The following is a 7,454-nucleotide window of genomic DNA, read 5'->3' as shown; positions in this document are numbered from 1 at the left end:
GCTATTTTCTCTAAAGCTGCTGAAATAGCTAATAAATCATATTTTAAGGTAGCAGAGTAGAAGCAGTGCTTTGCTAGAGAAGAGGGCATAGAATCTTTATTTCACATATGATATAAGGGACTTTATGCATCTTGTCTACTGTACTGGATACTGTTTTTACTCAGCTACAATGCTTAGGATCCTCCCGCTAGATTCATAACCAAATGTAAGAACATTGGTTGTTGCTCTGATTGTTAAGTCAGTCCCCTCTGGATCTAGTTCTAGAATTCTCTGTATCTACAAACACTCTTATCTCCTAGCATTGTCATAACAAACTCAAGTGTCTGTTCCACTATTAGAACTTTACATTAAGGCCTTGTTTAATCTAAGCTTTGGCAACCTTCACGCTCATCACAGCCCTCATCATAAGGATTGTTTTGCAGTTTTTGGCGTGTTTAACAAGATTTTCCTTTGATGCCATCATTTTGGGTCTGAAAGGTTTGCAAACTTATATTATATATACAATTTCTTCCTAAAATGCTATTCCTTTACTGTCTGGAATATACCCCATGAATTCAGCAACCGTTGTTTCAGAGAAGGCAAAATGTAAGGTCAGTAGTCTATTGGCTAAATGATCACTAGTATGAGACTCCTACAAATACACACAGGAGGTGGCAAACTTGTATTGGGCTTACTACATGGTTTGGTCCAGTGATATGGCAAGATCAGTGGCTATAGAGATTGTATGCCATTACTATTCAGACTATATGAGAATTGTATAGGAACTTACTTTGCAAAAGACATCCAGAAAACTGGGTTGTACCAGGACTGTCTTAGAAGAAACAGGTGCCAAGTACTTTAGGAGTAAAGTAAACTTTATGGGGATCATATGCATAGCTTTCCCAAATGTTTACTGGGTATGAAACCTGGAAAAGGTGATGGTGTTTTTTGAAGGAAGGAAGGACTACAACTTCCAGAATCCCTCAGCCAGTGTGGCCAATGGTTAAGGGATTCTGGGAGCTGTTATCTCAAAAAAGTAACTTTTCTGAGCTTGGGAGATGGTGGATTCTTGGCGTCTCCAGATCTATGCCAAAGATTGGTTCTAGTCCATTGCTTTGAACTGATGGCTTTATTGCCTTCAAGTGGATGCAACAAGAACTGCACTGATATTTTGCACAACTTCTATCATAGCTTTTTTTGATGGTACAAACCACGATTTTTGTTAAAAGCAAGATTACAATGACTAGGGATAAACTCTCCCAATTTATGCAGCTACATCAGAACTGGCCTTCCCTGGCTCTGCTTGAGTCAAAAGGACCATCTGTTTATTTTCCTTTGTATGTGGCTAGTTATAAACCCAACGTTATGTAATATTTAGCCATGTAAGAATACAGTCAAAGCCTGGATCAGATCAAAGTCCTATCAAGTCCAGCATTCTGTTCCCACCTTAGCCAGCCAGACAGCACTGGGAATCCCCAGCACTCACCTGTTCATGTTCCCTCATCTTTCCAGTGTACCTTTTCTAATGCTGGGGGTACTATTTAGCAATCCATGAACATACCTAAACCCCTTTTAAAGCCACACACATTGGCATCCATCACTGCATCTTGTGGCTTAAAATTCTACAGGTTAATAATGCACTAGCTGAAGAAGGGATTCCTTTTCTCTGTCTTGAATCTCTCACTGTTCAGTTTCAGTACAGGATACCCCAGCTTCTAAGGAGAGAGGAAGAAAAACGTCATCCTATTCCATTCTCTCCACACCTTGCATGATTTTACACACCTCTGAAATCTCCATCTTTACCAACTCCCCTCCCCCTCCAGCAGATATTTATTTATTTCTCTTTCATAAAGACTGATCACATAAAGCATCTTGGACTACGTACAAAATCTTTAAATATGTATAATACAGGAATTGCACCCATTGAAAAATTGCTTCAGCACTTGGATAACTGAGGTTGCTCAATTTTACATCTTTTACCCAACTCTATACCCATTTTTTTTCCAGGTGGAGTGACCAGCAATGTACAAAATATAATAAGATGCCTGAAGTAGATCTAGGAAGCTAACTTATACCATCTAAGTTCACAGTGTAACCCAGTACAGAACTTGGAAAGTCGTTGGGGGAATACAACTCCTAGAATTGCCCAGCCTGCATGAACTCTGGTGCAGAATGACAGAAGATGGAGTCCAGCAACATCTCAAGGTCCATATGTTCTCCATCCCTTTTTTACCACAGTCCAAATATGCATTTGGCTGCTCCTTCATCCTGTTCATTGTTCTTCCAGTAGACAAGACACCTTTAATGATAAGCATACATTTAGCAGACCTAAATAACCTAAAGGCATGAAAATCCTGCCTGATTTTGAAAGCCAAGGAGGGTCAGTCCTGGTTAGTACTTGGATGGGAAACCATCATTGAATGCCAGGTGCTGTACAATGTCAGAGGAAGGAACTGGCAGAACCCCACCTGGTGTGGGGTCAGTGATGGATAAGGCTTCACCTGATGGCTTTGTGCCTACTGTAAAACATGTCTGTAAACCACAACCTTAATATATGGAATGTCCCGAGTTTGACATATTCATTCAGAAGAATCTAGTAGCAGGGCATGCACATAAAGTCTGCTGAGAGGCTAGGTAACCATTCACCATCACAATAGACCAGGGCTGGGATCATGTGGCCCTCCAGATGTTGCTGGAATGCAGGGACCAGCTATCCTAACCATCACAACCAATAGTAAGGAATGCGGAGTGGTGCATTCCAAGCACATCTGGAGGGACACAGGATTCCCACCCCTGGGCTAAATGTACAAATCATCCAGTTTGGCCCAAGCTCCGCCAGTTCTACCAGCTCTACCATTAGGTAGAGTGTAGCAGCTGTTTTAGATAGTGGATTTGTGGAAGGGCAGCACATTTCTAGCTATGCTGTTGTTGTTTTTTAAAAAAAAGTCACACTCACTCAGCCTCAGGGGACGGCAATGGCAAACCCACTCTAAACAAACCTTGCCAAGAAAACCCCATGACAGGGTCGCCGTAAGTTGGAAACAACTTGAAGACACACAACAACAAAAAGAAAAACGACAACCAGAGCCATGAGATTACTGAGCATGGTGAGGAGACTTCTTCACCTGTTGAGTTTCTGCCTGTTGTCAAATCTTAACCACAGAGGGTCACTGTCACAGTAGCAGTGGTGAAGCCCTCTCTTTTTTAGTAGGCCCTGGGTTAAGGAGTGTTTGTGAAGTTTTCTTACCAGCAACCAGCAAGGTTTAAATTGTACTGTTCTTTTAAATTGTAAGCCACTATGAGCCCCTATTTTGGGGGGAAAGTGTGATATAAATATCATCATTATCATCATCCCCAACTCCTCTTGCATATGTTGGAGACCTGCAAAATGAAGCTGCTAATGGAAGTATGATGTGTGTCTATGTGTGAGAGCATGTGCACCTTTTCTGTCAGCTCTGTGGTTTTTGTGACTTCTAATTTTACAGGCGGTGTGATTTCATGCATGGAGTTAACCAAAGCTCTGCTAAAAAGGGGGTAGTCATAACGATACAGTCCCTGAGATGCACCCCACACACACATGCACACTTCTATCTCCAGAGCCTTGCTGATTTTGGCTGGGCTGCAAAAACCACAGGCACCTTTGGAGATTTAGCAAATTGTTCCCCCTCTAAGCCCCGGAAAAGGGGGGGGGACAGTGGTTTTTTGGGGAGGGGGCAGTGGTTTCTTTTTTCCCTACAGGGACTCTGCTCTGGATCGGGCTCTCTGGGGAAAAGGGAGGAGGAGGGTGAACCAGTTAGACATCCTCCCACCTTTTCCAAATTTAAGCCTTACCTAAGCTCCCAAGGGAAATGAGCAAGCCTAGAGACTGGCTGTGTGTCAGTGTGTGTGTGTGTCTGTGTGTTAAAGTATTTTCAGCCACACCACTGGGAGTGTTTATCCCTGCAAGAGTTTCCACAACAAGCTCTTAGGCAAAGGCTGGTTGAGGCCATGATTCCCCTGGAGCTAATTCATGGATGGAGAGCATCTTTGTTAAAGGAAGGAAGGAAGGAAGGAAGGAAGGAAGGAAGGAAGGAAGGGAAAAGGGGCAGCGAGGCAGAGACCTAAGAGTGTGTGTGTGTGTGTGCTCTTTCCTTCTCCACCCCATACAACACACACATCATCTATTCCTCTGACTTTCCCAGAAGTGGGAAAACTTAACTCTCTTTGAACTTTTGTTGCTGTTGTGCGCCTTCAAGTCATTTCTGACATATGGCAACCCTATCGGGTTTTCTTGGCAAGATTGGTGCAGAACAGGTTTGCCATTGCTGTCCCCTGAGGCTGAGATAGTGTGACTTGCTCAAGGTCACCCAGTGGGTTTCAAATCCTATGATTCCTCAGCCAAAACAGATGCCGCTCTTTCTTTCTTTCTTTCTTTCTTTCTTTCTTTCTTTCTTTTTCCCTTCCCTGTCCACCTGTCTTTTCTGTTTGCCTCCCCCCATCTCTTCCTCCTCCTCTTCAGGCACCAAGAGTTTGGGGAAGGATTCTAGGACCTACTCCCCATAATCATCAATCAATCAATTAATGAGTCAATATTTTAAAAACCTAACAAGACTTCCTCTATGATTGACTTTCTATGCTGAGAGAAGCTGCACTTTTAGAAGGCTTGCCTGCCCTGCAAAGCCAGGCCTTTAACAAGCCAATAGAGTAAGATACCTTTAGTTGACCAACCAACATGCACAAAATACATGATGCAAGCTTTCCAAGCTCCATTGGCTTCTTCATCAGACAAGTTCTTTTAAAAAAATCATACAGGGGGAAATAAATAAAATGATAAGGTTAGTCACAGTCCTGTATTTTCTCAAGACAAAAGAGGGTACCCTTGTATGTAAAAGGCAAAAGATTTTTAAAAATGTAGATAGATGTCCCTTGGGGGCAGGAATAATGAGAAACAATATCAAACAATATCACCTGTTAGCCCTTTAGTAGCACTAGCTGATTGTGTGTTGTGTGCCTTCGTTATTTCAGGCTTATGGTGACCCTGCATCTACACTATAGAAATAATGCAGTTTGACACCACTTTAAATGGTGTAACTCCATCCTATGGAATCCTGGGATTTGTAGTTTTACAAAGGCCGTTATCACACGGAGGTTTTTGCAGCTCAGATCCGGGGTGACTCCTGGTTCAGCTATGCGAATTCATGGCATAACGTGACTGTTTTATCACACCTGGTTGCCCTTCTGTTGCCCTTCCGAATCGAGGGGGAATCAAAGCCAAGGCAAGTCACGTGATGCGGATTCACGCAAACCAGAGAGTGCAAATTGTATTACCACAACGGTGGGATTCAACAATTCAAATCGGCACCCTTGTGCATGCTCAGTGGGGGTCTGAACGCATTGTGACCTTGTACGTTTCCAGAGTGAAAATGGGCACAACTTATTGTTCCCTGTTTCACGTAATTGAGTGATTGCATGAATATTTGCCTCGTGAATATTTCTGTATCTTCTTCATCCCCTTTTTTTATTTTCTCTTCCATTTCAGCAATTTCAACACACACAGAGATAGATAGATAGATAGATAGATAGATAGATAGATAGATAGATAGATAGAGTGATGTATTATCGCATGTGATTCATTGATATGGGTGCTCCGACAGACAGACAGACAGACAGACAGACAGACAGACAGACAGACAGACAGACAGACATATCTGTATATTCACATTCACGCACATACACACATGTATATATTCCCCCAAAATTAGTTGCCCTGAAAGTGAAAGGATCAGCGAAAGGAAATGGGGGGAAATTGCAGCACCACATCTTGGGGAAACCCGGGGGGGTTGCAGTGGTGTACCAAAGCAGAAGCAAAGTTGCATTCCACACCAGACCAATTTGGAGTGAAATCGAAGGGAGCTTGAATGCAAATTCTGTGAATTCCCTTTTTTCCGAATTCATCTAAATGAGGAGTCACTTTGGATTCACTGTGGAAGCGCCACGGAAGGAGCACCCATATCAATGAATTACGTGCGATAATACATCACATTATCGCATGAATTCGCATGGTTGGACCCGCAGTCATGTTGGATATGAGCTGCAAAAAGCTGCAAAAAACCCGTGTGATAAACTCCAAAGTCTTTAATCTTCTCTGCCAGAGTGTGCTGGTGCCTCACAAAACTACAACTCCCAGGATCTTGTAGGAAGAAGCCAAGTGGTGCTTCTTATTTTGATGTGCCCCCATGGCAAACCTATTATGAGTTTTTCTTGGCCAGATTTCTTCAGAGGGAGCTTGCCTTTGCCTTTCTCTAAAGCTGAGAGAATGTGACTTGATTAAGGTCACCTAGTGGGTTTCCATGGCTGAGCAGAAATGTGAACCCCAGTCTCCAGAGACATAATCTAATGCTCCAATCTTTAAACAATGCTAACTCTATGCACAGTTGTTGCACATTGTACATTGCATTCATACATTATACAACAGCATCCAGGAATAGTTTTGGAGCAGTGCTTGGTGGAAAAATACCACAAAGGGCCCTTAAAGACCAGTTAATTATGGCATTTGTGGACTGTACCCACTTCATCAGATGAATTATGTATTGCCCAGACATCTTCATTCTCTCACACACACGTGTGTGCGCACAAACACATGCCACCCACAAACAAGGGTAAGAGGGGTGGCAAGAAGGGGGAATTACAGCCAGGTGGGATCAGAGGGCAGTTAAATGGAGAGAACATTGGCAGTGACACACTCTGGCTGCAGTCCCACATCCCCTCAGCATAGCGTAAACATTTTCACGTGAAGATATGCTACACCAGTGCTATACAAGCTCATACAGAATGACAACATTGCAAAACACATGGCAGTGTCGGGATACTGTTGTGTAATGTGCAATGAGCATCTGCAATACATAATGTGCATCCTCAGTGCATCCTCCTCTGATAGCCAAATGCATCTGTTGCACCACTGCGAATGATCACCCCACACATGTAACATGCAAGAGTCACTAACAGGATTCCAACCAATGAATGCTGACCATTTGCAAAACCATGTTGTGAAACATTTGTAAAAGTACTGTTGGGCCACGTAGGGCAATCCCAGTTAGAACCTTAATCCTCATCTGGGCATCTAGAGGCAGCCCAAACCATCCATCTCTCACTCTATTCTCTTTGGAGTGCCTTTGATTCACAACACCCACTTTAAGAGCAGTGAAGTGTGTCCCAGGGAGCTGAGGCATTCTCCAGCTGGTTGAGGACTATGGCCATTTCTCATTTGTGACCATTCTTTTGCATATACAGTACCAGGAATGGACAACTGCAATTTTGGCCCATACCTCCCATCAGCCCCAGGTGATGTAGAATTGTAAAGCTTGCAGTCCAAAAACCTATAGAGGAGCACCATTTTTTTTGCAAATGCCATGGTTGGGCAATTGCAGTTTTGCTTTGAGGTAGAGCAAGGGTGGAGACCAAATACAGTGTAGTGGTCTCAGCGTTGGTCTATGACC

General features: G+C 43.1%; 1 protein-coding gene across 1 annotated transcript in view; it reads left to right on the top strand.

Moving 5' to 3' along the window:
* Window positions 1-368: 368 nt before the first annotated feature.
* GFI1 (growth factor independent 1 transcriptional repressor) overlaps window positions 369-7,454 on the top strand; it is a 39,223-nt gene continuing 32,137 nt past the window's right edge. Inside the window, exons 1-2 of the mRNA XM_042464140.1 lie at window positions 369-477; window positions 1,987-2,184. The gene's annotated coding sequence lies outside the window, so the exon portion shown is untranslated. The remainder of the gene's footprint in view (window positions 478-1,986; window positions 2,185-7,454) is intronic.

Source organism: Sceloporus undulatus, chromosome 4, assembly GCF_019175285.1.
Source record: "Sceloporus undulatus isolate JIND9_A2432 ecotype Alabama chromosome 4, SceUnd_v1.1, whole genome shotgun sequence".
NCBI lineage: Eukaryota > Metazoa > Chordata > Lepidosauria > Squamata > Phrynosomatidae > Sceloporus > Sceloporus undulatus.
The sequence above is the reverse complement of the archived record's forward strand: the minus strand, read 5'-3'. Positions and strand labels throughout refer to the sequence as shown.